Consider the following 14,925-nt stretch of genomic DNA (forward strand, 5'->3'; position numbering starts at 1 on the left):
CTCCTGCCCCATTCTTTGAACCTCCGGGATCCTCAGCCACAACTTGGGATCCCAAAAAGGTCACATAGAATCCCGTTCAGCCTCATTCCATCTGAGGCTGGCCAAGCGGCTCAGGATTCTCACAGCCTGTGTGATTCCTGTGCAGGTTGGGGTTGAGGTTACGTTAGGGTTAGAGATGCAGGGATCTCAATCATGGGCGAATCTGGAGACAAGATGGTCCCTTTCATCATCCCATAGTCAGTCTTCGATGAGGGGCCCCTAAAGTGGGAGTTGGGACCAGTGGAGAGACAGCTAAGCTTGAGGTGGCTCAGGTCACCAATCGGACACTAAAGCAACAAAGGGAAGGCAGTTCTGCCCGGCTGGGCCCTGACCCACACCCGGGGGTCCGAGCAAGGGCAGTGGGCGCCATCTGTGGCCATGAAGCCCACGGTCGCTTCCCCGAACACTCAGCTGCCAGTGACGGCTGGGCCATGGTCTTTCCCCATCTGGTCCTCTGTCCATTCATCTTGGCTAAAGCCAAGGATGGCCTGACATTGAGGGAGACTGCTAGCATGGACGAAGATGGCAAACAGAACTATTGGCTCTGCAGAAAGTAGACACAGCTCAGGGAACATTAAACAATGTTTAAATTAAATTATAATTGGAAAAAAATTTTTATAGCTACTTATGGGGACAGATGTTAACTAGACTTGTGATCATTTCACAATATATACAAATATGGAATCATTATACTGTACACCTGAAACTAATATAGTGTTATATGTCAATTTTACCTCAATGAAAAACAAACATGTGAAAGAACAAAAAAAATTTTAATTAAAAATTAGAATTTAGAAGGACCTTCAAGGAGGTGGAGGAGTAAGACATGGGGATCACCTTCCTCCCCACAAATACGTCAAAAACCATCTACATGTGGAACAACTCCTATAGAACATCTACTGAATGCTGGCAGAAGACCTCAGACTTCCCAAAAGGCAAGAAACCCCCCACGTACCTGGGTAGGGCAAAAGAAAAAAGAAAAAAACAGAGACAAAAGCATAGGGATGGGACCTGCACCTCTGGGAGGGAGCTGTGAAGGAGGAAAGATTTCCACACACTAGGAAGCCCCTTCGCGGGTGGAGACTGCGGGTGGCGGAGGGGGGAAGCTTCGGAGCCACGGAGGAGAGCGCAGCAACAGGGGTGCGGAGGGCAAAGGAGAGAGATTCCCGCACAGAGGATCGGTGCCGACCAGCACTCACCAGCCCGAGAGGCTTGTCTGCTCCCCCGCCGGGGCGGGCGGGGCTGGGAGCTGAGGCTCAGCCTTTGGAGGTCAGATCCCAGGGAGAGGACTGGGGTTGGCTGCGTGAACACAGCCTGAAGGGGGCTAGTACACCACAGCTAGCCGGGAGGGAGTCCAGGGAAAACTCTGGACCTGCCTAAGAGGCAAGAGACCACTGTTTCGGGGTGCATGAGGAGAGGGGATTCAGAGCGCCGCCTAAATGAGCTGCAGAGATGGGTGCGAGCCGCGGCTATCAGCGCAGACACCAGAGATGGGCATGAGATGCTAAGGCTGCTGCTGCCGCCACCAAGAAGCCTGTGTGCGAGCACAGGTCACTATCCACACCCCCCTTCCAGGGAGCCTGTGCAGCCCGCCACTGCCAGGGTCCCGGGATCCAGGGACAACTCCCCCGGGAGAACACACGGTGCACCTCAGGCTGGTGCCATGTCACACCGGCCTCTGCTGCTGCAGGCTTGCCCTGAATTCCATACCCCTCCCTCTCCCCGGCCTGAGTGAGCCATACCCCCAATCAACTTCTCCTTTAACCCCGTCCTGTCTGGGCGGGGAACAGATGCCAGAGGGTGACCTACATGCAGAGGCAGGGCCAAATCCAAAGCCGAGCCCCTGGGAGCTGTGAGAACAAAGAAGAGAAAGGGAAATATCTCCCAGCAGCCTCAGAAGCAGCGGATTAAAGCTCCACAATCAACTTGATGTACCCTGCATCTGTGGAATACATGACTAGACAACGAATCATCCCAAATTAAGGAGCCGTGTGGATGAAAGGCTCTTGGTGCTGCAGCCAGGAGTTAGTGCTGTGCCTCTGAGGTGGGAGAGGCAACTTCGGGACACTGGTCCACAAGAGGCCTCCCAGCTGCATATAATATCAAATGGCAAAAATCTCCCAGAGATCTCCATCTCAACGCCAACACCCAGCTTCACGCAACGACCAGCAAGCTACAGTGCTGGACATCCTATGCCAAACAACTAGCAAGACAGGAACACAACCCCACCCATTAGCAGAGAGGCTGCCCCAAATCATAATAAGTCTACAGACACCCCAAAACACACCACCAGACGTGGACCTGCCCACCAGAAAGACAAGATCCAGCCTCATCCACCAGAACACAGGCACTAGTACCCTCCACCAGGAAGCCTACACAACCCACTGATCCAACCTTAGCCACTGGGGACAGACACTAAAAACAACAGGAACTACGAACCTGCAGCCTGCGAAAAGGAGACCCCAAACACAGTAAGATAAGCAAAATGAAAAGACAGAAAAACACACAGCAGATGAAGGAGCAAGATAAAAACCCACCAGACCTAACAAATGAAGAGGAAATAGGCAGTCTACCTGAAAAAGAATTCAGAATAATGATGGTAAAGGTGATCCAAAATCTTGGAAATAGAATAGACAAAATGCAAGAAACAGTTAACAAGGACCTAGAAGAATTAAAGATGAAACAAACAATGATGAACAACACAATAATTGAAAAATACTCTAGATGGGATCAAAGGCAGAATAACTGAGACAGAAGAACGGATAAGTGACCTGGAAGATAAAATAGTGGAAATAACTACGGCAGAGCAGAATAAAGAAAAAAGAATGAAAAGAACTGAGGACAGTCTCAGAGACCTCTGGGACAACATTAAACGCACCAACATTCGAATTATAGGGGTTCCAGAAGAAGAAGAGGAAAAGAAAGGGACTGAGAAAATATTTGAAGAGATTATAGTTGAAAACTTCCCTAATATGGGAAAGGAAATAGTTAATCAAGTCCAGGAAGCACAGAGAGTCCCATACAGGATAAATCCAAGGAGAAATACGCCAAGACACATATTAATCAAACTGTCAAAATTTAAATACAAAGAAGGCATATTAAAAGCAGCAAGGGAAAAACGACAAATAACACACAAGGGAATCCCCATAAGGTTAACAGCTGATCTTTCAGCAGAAACTCTGCAAGCCAGAAGGGAGTGGCAGGACATATTGAAAGTGTTGAAGGAGAAAAACCTGCAACCAAGATTACTCTACCCATCAAGGATCTCATTCAGATTTGATGGAGAAATTAAAACCTTTACAGACAAGCAAAAGCTGAGAGAGTTCAGCACCACCAAACCAGCTCTACAACAACTGCTAAAGGAACTTCTCTAGGCAAGAAACACAAAAGAAGGAAAAGACCTACAATAACGAACCCAAAACAATTAAGAAAATGGGAATGGGAACACACATACCGATAATTACCTTAAATGTAAATGGACTAAATGCTCCCACCAAAAGACACAGATTGGCTGAATGGATACAAAAACAAGACGCATATATTTGCTGTCTACAAGAGACCCACTTCAGACCTAGAGACACTTACAGGCTGAGAGTAAGGGGATGGAAAAAGGTATTTCATGCAAATGGAAACCAAAAGAAAGCTGGAGTAGCAACTCTCACATCAGACAAAATAGACAAAATAGACTTTAAAATAAAGACTATTAGAAGAGACGAAGAAGGACACTACATAATGATCAAGGGATCGATCCAAGAAGAAGATTGTAAATATTTATGCACCCAACATAGGAGCACCTCAATACATAAGGCAAATACTAACAGCCATAATAGGGGAAATCGACAGTAACACATTCATAGTAGGGGACTTTAACACCCCACTTTCACCAATGGACAGATCATCCAAAATGAAAATAAGTAAGGAAACACAAGCTTTAAATGATACATTAAACAAGATGGACTTAATTGATATATATAGGACATTCCATCCAAAAACAACAGAATACACATTTTTCTCAAGTGCTCATGGAACATTCTCCAGGATAGATCATATCTTGGGTCACAAATCTAGCCTTGGTAAATTTAAGAAAATTGAAATTGTATCAAGTATCTTTTCCGACCACAACGCTATGAGACTAGATATCAATTACAGGAAAAGATCTGTAAAAAATACAAACACATGGAGGGTAACAATACACTACTTAATAACGAAGTGATCACTGAAGAAATCAAAGAGGAAATCAAAAAATACCTAGAAACAAATGACAATGGAGACATGATGACTCAAAATCTATGGGATGCAGCAAAAGCAGTTCTAAGAGGGAAGTTTATAGCAATACAATCCTACCTTAAGAAACAGGAAACATCTCGAATAAACAACCTAACCTTGCACCTAAAGCAATTAGAGAAAGAAGAACAAAAAAACCCCGAAGTTAGCAGAAGGAAAGAAATCATAAAAATCAGATCAGAAATAAATGAAAAAGAAATGAAGGAAATGATAGCAAAGATCAATAAAACTAAAAGCTGGTTCTTTGAAAGGATAAACAAAATTGATAAACCATTAGCCAGACTCATCAAGAAAAAAAGGGAGAAGACTGAAATCATAGAATTAGAAATGAAAAAGGAGAAGTAACAACTGACACTGCAGAAATACAAAAGGTCATGAGAGATTACTACAAGCAACTCTATGCCAATAAAATGGACAACCTGGAAGAAATGGACAAATTCTTAGAAAGGCACAACCTGCCAAGACTGAATCAGGAAGAAATAGAAAATATGAACAGATAAATCACAAGCACTGAAATTGAAACTGTGATTAAAAATCTTCCAACAAGCAAAAGCCCAGGACCAGATGGCTTCACAGGCGAATTCTATCAAACATTTAGAGAAGAGCTATCACCTATCCTTCTCAAACTCTTCCAAAATATAGCAGAGGGACAAACACTCCCAAACTCATTCTACGCGGCCACCATCACCCTGATACCAAAACCAGACAAGGACATCACAAAGAAAGAAAACTACAGGCCAATATCACTGATGAACATAGATGCAAAAATCCTCAACAAAATACTAGCAAACAGAATCCAACAGCAATTAAATGGATCATACACCATGATCGAGTGGGATTTATTCCAGGAATGCAAGGATTCTTCAATATACGCAAATCAATCAACGTGATACACCATATTAACAAATTGAAGGAGAAAAACCATATGATCATCTCAATAGATGCAGAGAAAGCTTTTGACAAAATTCAAGACCCATTTATGATAAAAACCCTGCAGAAAGTAGGCATAGAGGAACTTTCCTCAACATAATAAAGGCCATATATGACAAACCCACAGCCAACCTCGTCCTCAATGGTGAAAAACTGAAAGCATTTCCACTAAGATCAGGAAGAAGACAAGGTTGCCCACTCTCAGCACTCTTATTCAACATAGTTTTGGAAGTTTTAGCCACAGCAATCAGAGAAGAAAAGGAAATAAAAGGAATCCAAATCAGAAAAGAAGAAGTAAAGCTGTCACTCTTTGCAGATGACATGATACTATACATAGAGAATCCTAAAGACTCTACCAGAATACTACTAGAGCTAATCAATGAATTTGGTAAAGTAGCAGGATACAAAATTAATGCACAGAAATCTCTTGCATTCCTATACACTAAGGATGAAAAATCTGAAAGTGAAATCAAGAAAACACTCCCATTTACCACTGCAACAAAAAGAATAAAATATCTAGGTATAAACCTACCTAAGGAGACAAAAGACCTGTATGCAGAAAATTATAAGACACTGATGAAAGAAATTTAAGATGATACAAATAGATGGAGAGATATACCATGTTCTTGGATTGGAAGAATCAACATTGTGAAAATGACTATACTACCCAAAGCAATCTACAGATTCAATGCAATCCCTATCAAATTACCACTGGCATTTTTCACAGAACTAGAACAAAAAATTTCACAATTTGTATGGAAACACAAAAGACCCCGAATAGCCAAAACAATCTTGAGAACGAAAAACGGAGCTGGAGGATTCAGGCTTCCTGACTTCAGATTATACTACAAAGCTACAGTAATCAAGACAGTATGGTACTGGCACAAAAACAGAAATATAGATCAATGGAACAGGATAGAAAGCCCAGAGATAAACCCACGCACATATGGTCACCTTATCTTTGATAAAGGAGGCAGGAATGTACAGTGGAGAAAGGACAGCCTCTTCAATAAGTGGTGCTGGGAAAACTGGACAGGTACATGTAAAAGTATGAGATTAGATCACTCCCTAACACCATACACAAAAATAAGCTCAAAATGGATTAAAGACCTAAATGTAAGGCCAGAAACTATCAAACTCTTAGAGGAAAACATAGGCAGAACACTCTATGACATAAATCACAGCAAGGTCCTTTTTGACCCACCTCCTAGAGAAATGGAAATAAAAACAAAAGTAAACAAATGGGACCTAATGAAACTTAAAAGCTTTTGCGCAGCAAAGGAAACCATAAAGAAGACCAAAAGACAACCCTCAGAATGGGAGAAAATATTTGCAAATGAAGCAACTGCCAAAGGATTAATCTCCAAAATTTATAAGCAGCTCATGCAGCTTAATAACAAAAAAACAAACAACCCAATCCAAAAATGGGCAGAAGGCCTAAATAGACATTTCTCCAAAGAAGATATACAGACTGCCAACAAACACTTGAAAGAATGCTCAACATCACTAATCATTAGAGAAATGCAAATCAAAACTACAATGAGATATCATCTCACACCAGTCAGAATGGCCATCATCAAAAAATCTAGAAACAATAAATGCTGTAGAGGGTGTGGAGAAAAGGGAACCCTCTTGCACTGTTGGTGGGATAGTAAATTGATATAGCCACTATGGAGAACAGTATGGAGGTTCCTTAGAAAACTAAAAATAGAACTACCATATGACCCAGCAATCCCACTACTGGGCATATACCCTGAGAAAACCATAATTCAAAAAGAGTCATGTACCAAAATGTTCATTGCAGCTCTATTTACAATAGCCCAGAGATGGAAACAACCTAAGTGTCCATCATCGGATGAATGGATAAAGGAGATGTGGCACATATATACAATGGAATATTACTCAGCCATAAAAAGAAACGAAGTTGAGCTATTTGTAATGAGGTGGATAGACCTAGAGTCTGTCATCCAGAGTGAAGTAAGTCAGAAAGATAGAGACAAATACCATATGCTAACACATATATATGGAATTTAAGAAAAAAAAATGTCATGAAAAACCTAGGGGTGAAACAGGAATAAAGACACAGACTTACTAGAGAATGGACTTGAGGGTATGGGGAGGGGGAAGGGTAAACTGTGACAAAGCGAGAGAGAGGCATGGACATATATACACTACCAAACGTAAGGTAGATAGCTAGTGGGAAGCAGCCGCATACCACAGAGAGATCAGCTCGGTGCTTTGTGACTGCCTGGAGGGGTGGGATAAGGAGGGTGGGAGGGAGGGAGACGCAAGCGGGAAGAGATATGGGAACATATGTATATGTATAACTGATTCATTTCGTTGTGAAGCTGAAGCTAACATACCATTGTAAAGCAATTATACTCCAATAAAGATGTTAAAATGAAAAAAAAAACCCCAAACACATGGAGGCTAAACAATACACTGCTAAATAACCAAAAGATCACTGAAGAAGTCAAAGTGGAAATCAAAAAATACCTAGAAAAAACTGACAGTGAAAACACCATGGCCCAAAACCTATGGGATGCAGCAAAAGCAGTGCTAAGAGGGAAGTTTATAGTAATACAATCCTACCTCAAGAAACAAGAAAAATCTCAAATAAAGAACTTAACCTTACACCTAAAGCAATTAGAGAAAGAAGAAGAACAACAACCAAAACCCCAAAGTTAGCAGAAAGAAAGAAATCATAAAGATCAGATCAGAAATAAATGAAGGAAACAACAGCAAAGATCAATAAAAGTAAAAGATGGTTCTTTGAGAAGACAAACAAAATTGATAAACCATTAGCCAGACTCATTAAGAAAAAAAGGGAGAAGACTCAAATTGACAGACTTAGAAATGAAAAAGAAGTAAAAACTGACACTGCAGAAATGCAAAGGATCATGAGAGATTACTACCAGCAGCTATATGCCAATAAAATGGACAACCGGGAAGAAATGGACAAATTCTTAGAAAAGTACAACCTTCTGAGACTGAACCAGGAAGAAATAGAAAATATAAACAGACCAATCACAAGCACTGAAATTGAAACTGTGATTAAAAATCTTCCAACGAACAAAACCCAGGACCAGATGGATTCACAGGCGAATTCTATCAGACATTTAGAGAAGAGCTAATACCTATCCTTTTCAAACTTTTCCAAAGTATAGCAGAGGGAGGAACACTCTCAAACTCATTCTGTGAGGCCACAATCACCCTGATACCAAAACCAGACAAAGATGTCACAAAGAAAGAAAACTACAGGCCAATATCACTGATGAACATAGATGCAAAAATCCTCAACAAAATACTAGCGAACAGAATCCAGCAGCACATTAAAAGGATCATACACCATGATCAAGTGGGGTTTATCCCAGGAATGCAAGGATTTTTCAGTATACGCAAATCAATCAACGTGATACACCATATTAACAAATTGAAGGAGAAAAACCATATGATCATCTCAATAGATGCAGAGAAAGCTTTTGACAAAATTCAACACCCATTTATGATAAAAACTCTCCAGAAAGTAGGCATAGAGGGAACTTACCTCAACATAATAAAGGCCATATATGACAAACCCACAACCAACATCGTTCTCAATGGTGAAAAACTGAAAGCATTTCCACTAAGATCAGGAACAAGATAAGGTTGCCCGCTCTCACCACTGTTATCCAACCTAGTTTTGGGAGTTTTAGCCACCGCAATCAGAGACAAAAAAGAAATAAAACGAATCCAAATCGGAAAAGAAGAAGTAAAGCTGTCACTGTTTGCAGATGACATGATACTATAAATAGAGAATCCTAAAGACTCTACCAGAAAACTACTAGAGCTAATCAATGAATTTGGTAAAGTAGCAGGATAAAAATCGAATGCACAGAAATCTCTTGCATTCCTATACACTAATGATGAAAAATCTGAAAGAGAAATTAAGGAAACACTCCCATTTACCACTGTAACAAAAAGAATAAAATACGTAGGAATAAACCTACCTAAGGAGACAAAAGACCTGTATGCGGAAAACTATAAGACACTGATGAAAGAAATTAAAGATGACACAAACAGATGGAGAGATATACCATGTTCTTGGATTGGAAGAATCAACATTGTGATAATGACTATACTACCCAAAGCAATCTACAGATTCAATATAAAAAAAACAAAAAACCCAATATCAAAAAATATTAATATCAAAAACCAAAAAAATCCAATCCAAAAGTGGGCAGAAGACCTAAGCAGATATTTCTCCAAAGAAGATATACAGATTGCCAAGAAACACATGAAAGGATGCTCAACATCACTAATCATTAGAGAAATGCAAATCAAAACTACAATGAGGTGTCACCTCACACCGGTCAGAATGGCCATCTTCAAAAAATCTACAAACAATAAATGCTGGAGAGGGTGTGGAGAAAAGGGAACCCTCTTGCACTGTTGGTGGGAATGTAAATTGATACAGCCCCTATGGAAACAGTATGGAGGTTCCTTAGAAAACTAAACATAGAACTACCATATGACTGAGCAATCCCACTACTGGGCATATACCCTGAGAAAACCACAATTCAAAAAGAGTCATGTACCACAGTGTTCATTGCAGCACTATTTACAATAGCTAGGACACGGAAGCAACCTAAGTGTCCATCGACAGATGATTGGATAAAGAAGATGTGGCACATATATACAATGGAATATTACTCAGCCATAAAAAGAAACAAAATTGAGTTATTTGTAGTGAGGTGGTTGGACCTAGAGTCTGTCATACAGAGTGAAGTAAGTCAGAAAGAGAAAAACAAATATCATATGCTAACACATATATATGGAATCTAAAATAAAAGAAAGGTTCTGAAGAACCTAGGGGCAGGACAGGAATAAAGACGCAGATGTAGAGAATGGACTTGAGGACACAAGGAGGGGGAAGGGTGAGCTGGGGCGAAGTGAGAGAGTGGCATTGACATATATACACTACCAAATATAAAATAGATAGCTATTAGGAAGCAGCCGCATAGCACAGGGAGATCAGGTTGGTGCTTTGTGACCACCTAGAAGGGTGGGATAGGGAGGGTGGGAGAGAGATGCAAGAGGGAGGGGTTACTTATATGGGGATACAAGTATACGTATAGCTGATTCACTTTGTTATACAACAGAAACTAACACAACAATGTAAAGCAATTATACTCCAATAAAGATGTTAAAAAATTAGAATCTAAATTAAATTAAATTTAAAAATTAAAGTTAGAAGAAAAGAATTATATTAGTATCCTCAGCGAGAATTAAGAAGATATTACATCCATAGACTACAATGTTATTAAAATAAGAACAATGTTAAGCAAGAACAAGCTGAAAAAAAATGCAAATATCTTCCTTCTGCATGTCCCAGTGTCCTCTGGTGTCTGGGGTCACTCCTTCCTTTGATACCCAGTAAAGTGGCCCGAGTTTCTGACCCCTGTGCTGTGCAAGTCTTGCCCTTGGATTGACTTGCTCACTGGTTCATTTCCTGCACTGCTCTGCTTTTAAAGCAGCGGTTGAAATGGATGCCATTCCTCTACTTTCTCTCCTCAAAACACATCTAACACAGGGCTGTTGTGTGTCCCAAAAGTAACAGAAGGTTTTGGCATCACAGAGCAACTGAACCACAAGGGAGAAATACCCTCAAAGCGAATGATCTGGGGTCCAGCTCCCATCCTAGTATCCTGGTTCTGTAACTTTGTCATCAGATTAACTTCTTGCTTTGTCTTCACCCTTTGTTCCATCCTGTTCTGGGGCCAAACAAGACTATGAAAGGTGTTTTCCTAAAGGAGCAGGAATGCCCCATCTGAGGCCTGAATAACCTTTTCTCCTACCCTACATTGATGTACAGGCAGGATCCTATAGGATAGTTACAAGGGGAGAGTGGGTATTAGTTTTGTGTTGCTGCCATAACAAACCATCACAACTTCAGTGGCTTAAACAGCACAAGGTACAAGCTAGTGCTCATAGTTCTGTAGGTCAGAAGTCTGACTTCACTCAATTGGGTTCTATGCTCAGGGTCCAAAATTAAGGTGTAGGACCCTAAGGTGCTACAAAGTAATGTGGGCTCTTCTGGGGAAAATCCACTTCCAAGCTCGTTCATATCGGTGTCCTAATATAGTTATTGAGGATGTCAGGCTTAAGTCCCTGTTTCCTGGCAGGTCTTGCACTTTTCCAGGGAGAAGTCAGAAAACTTTAAATGTAAGGAGTGGAAGGGGCCACGTAGAAAGCATGATGAGGAATGTGGGCAGCCTCCAGGAGCAAAAACCAGCCCCTGGTTGACAGCCAGCCAGGACATAAATAAATAGGAGGCATCCAGATTGTAGAGGAAGAAGTAAAACTATCTCTATATACAGATGGCATGGTTCAATGCATGTCAAAGAATTTGTGGCCATCTTTAATCCACCCTGTTGGCCCTGGCTAGAACCTCTACTATAAAATATTGAAAAGAAGTAAGAGCAGACATCCTCGTCTTGTTCCTGATCTTAGGGAGAAAGCATTCAGTCTTTCACCATCAGGTATAAATTTAGCTGTGGGCTTTTTGTAGATGTATTTTATCAGGTTGAAGAAGTTCCCTTTTGATCCGCATTTGTTGATTGTTCTTATCACAAAATGGTATTGGATTTTGTCAAATGCTTTTTCTGCATCTATGGAGATGATCATGTGATTCTTGCTTTTTATTCTATTGACATGATGTATTATAGTAATTGATTTTCAGATGTTGAACCAACCTTGAATTCCTGGGACAAATCCCATTTGGTCATGGTATATAAATCTTTTATATGTTTCTAGATTTGGTTTGCTAGTATTTTATTGATGATTTTTGTATATATATTCATATGAGATATTGGTCTGTGGTTTTCTTTTCTTGTGATAGCTTCCAGCCTTGGTATCAGGAAAACAGTGGCCTTGTATGATGAGTTATGAGGTATTCTCTCCTCTTATGTTTTTTGGAATAGCCTCTGAAGAATTGGTGTTCATTATTCTTTTAATGTTTGGTAGAATTCACCAGTGAAGTGGTCTGAGCCTGGGCTTTTCTTTGTGGGTGTTCTTTGATTACTACTTTGAGCTCTTCACTTGCTATAGGTCTATTCAGATTGTCTTTCTTTTTGAGTAGTTTTGGTAGTTTGTGTCTAGGAATTTGTCTATTTCATCTAAGTTATATAACTTATTGGCACATAATTTATAAATGTATATATATACACCATAGTTCATGGCATACAATAGTTCTTTTATACTTTTTATTTCTGCAGGGTCAGTAGTAATGTCTCCTCTTTCATTTTTTTTAAATTAATTTTTATTGGAGTATAGTTTCTTGCTGTACAGCAAAGTGAATCAGTCAAACATATACATATATCCACTCTTTTTTAGATTTCCTTCCCATTTAGGTCACCCCAGAGCACTGAGTAGATTTCCCTGTGCTATACAGTAGGTTCTCATTAGTTATCTATTTTATACATAGTAGTGCATTCCTTTTTCATTTCTGATTCTAGCAATCTGAGGCTTCTTTCTCCCTCTCATTTTGAAAAAGTTAATCTAGCTAAAAGTTTGTCAATTTTGTTAATCTTTTCAAAGAATGAGTTTTAGTTTCACTGATTTTTCTCTATTGTTTTTCTATTCTCTATTTCATTCATTTCTGCCCTAATCTCATTATTTCCTCCCTTTTGCTTGTTTTAGGTTTGCTCTTCTTTTTCCAGTGTCTTAATGTGGAAGGTTAGGTTATTGATTTGAGATTTTTCTTCCTTTTTAAAAATTGAGGTATAATTGACATGTAACACTGTATTAGTTTTGGGTGTACAACAATACGAGTCGATAGATGTATATATTGCAAAATGATTACAGCAATAAGTGTAGTTAGCGTCCATCACCACACAGTTATATTTTTCCCCTTGTGATGAGAACTTTTAAGAGTTGTTCCCTTAGCAACTTTCAAATACACACTACAGTACTGTTAACTATTGTTACCATGTTGTACATTACTTCCCTAGGACCTATTTTTCTTATAACTGGGAGTTTGTACTTTTTGACCATCTTCACCCAATTTTCTATCCCCCACCCCCTGCCTATGGCCACCACCAGAGATCTTTCTTCTTACTATAGGCATTTACAGCTATAAATTTCCCTCTGGGCACTGCTTTTGCTGCAACCTATAAATTTTCATAGGTTGTGTTTTTGTTTTCATTCATATCAAAGTATTTTATAATTTCCCTCGTGATTTCTTCTTTGACCAATTGATTATTTAGGAGTGTGTTGTTTATTTTCTTCAGCGGTTTCCTCCAGTGTGTGCAGTATGAGGTTGCAGCGTTTCCTGATTCATGAGTGACTTTTTTCCTTTAAAAAGTGAGTATGGTGGATTAAAGATGGCCATAAATTCTTTGATATTTCTCCTATCAAGAGGTGGGGTCTATAGCTCCCCTTCCCCTACATCTGGACAGGCTCTATGACTGTTTTGGCCAACAGAATGCAGGAGAATTGAGGCTACATGACTCCTAAGGCAAGGTTGGAAGCAACTTTGCAGCTTTTGCTTTGGTATCTTGGAATACTTGCTTGGGAGGGGGTCAGGGTAGATAGTTACCATGTAAGAAATCCAACTACTCTGAGACCACCATACTATAAGAAGCTCAAGCTAGCCATGTGGAGAAGCTACCTGAGGAGTGGGAAGTGCTGACCATCCCTGTACTAGTCTGCTCAGGCTGCCATTACAGGATACCACAGATTGGAGAGCTCAAACAACAGAAATTTATTTTCTTACTAGAGAAACTAGTTCTAGAGACTGGAATTCTGTGATCAGGATGCAGCAAGGTCAGTTTCTGATGCAAGCTCTCTTCCTGGCTTGCAGATGCCCCCTGCTCACTGTGTCCTCACATGGCAGAGAGAGAGCAAGCTCTCTAGTGTCTATTCTTGGAAGGAACTAATTCTATCAGATCAGGGCCCCACCCTTATGACCTCAGTTAGCTCTAACTACTTCCTTAGAGGCCCCATCTCCAAATACAGCCACACAGAGGGATAGGGCTCCAATATATGAGTTTGGGGGGGACACTGACATTCAGTCCATAACAAGTCCCCAGCTGATCCAGCCATCCCATCCCATGTTCCAGGTAGGTGACAAAAGAAGTCATCTTGGTAGTTCTAGCCCCAGAAGATGCCACATTATGAAGAATTGAGGCCCAGACACATGGCTCTAGTTGAGCCATCCCTGCCATCTCCTACTATTTGAGACATAATAGATGAGGCTGTAGACATTGTACAGCAGGGATGTGCTTTCCTCATTATGCCTGCCGTGATTCCTGACCTGCAGAATTGTGAGCAAAACAAAATGACTTTACACTACCAAGTTTTGGGGTGATTCACTGCATAGCAAATAGAAGTGGGAACAGGAATTTGTCCCATTTATATTTATTGTTATTATAATTATCAATTAACTTTGGGTTTCAGTTTCCTTATCTGTAAAATGAAAATAATACTTAAGGATTAAGTAAGATGATATACGTACTATGCTTACTTAGCACAGTGAGAGAGAGAGAGCACTTAAAATGGTAGTTTGACAAAAAGATAGCTAGATGTATAAATATTTGCATATATTCTTTTATTTGCTTGAGAAGATGTGCAGTTTTTTTTTTGTAAACTTTAATTTCTTGCAGCAAGTGTTATGTAGTGTTCTCTTCATCT

This window comes from Leucopleurus acutus (genome assembly GCF_964270905.1).
Source record: "Leucopleurus acutus genome assembly, chromosome: 6".
Taxonomy (NCBI): domain Eukaryota; kingdom Metazoa; phylum Chordata; class Mammalia; order Artiodactyla; family Delphinidae; genus Leucopleurus; species Leucopleurus acutus.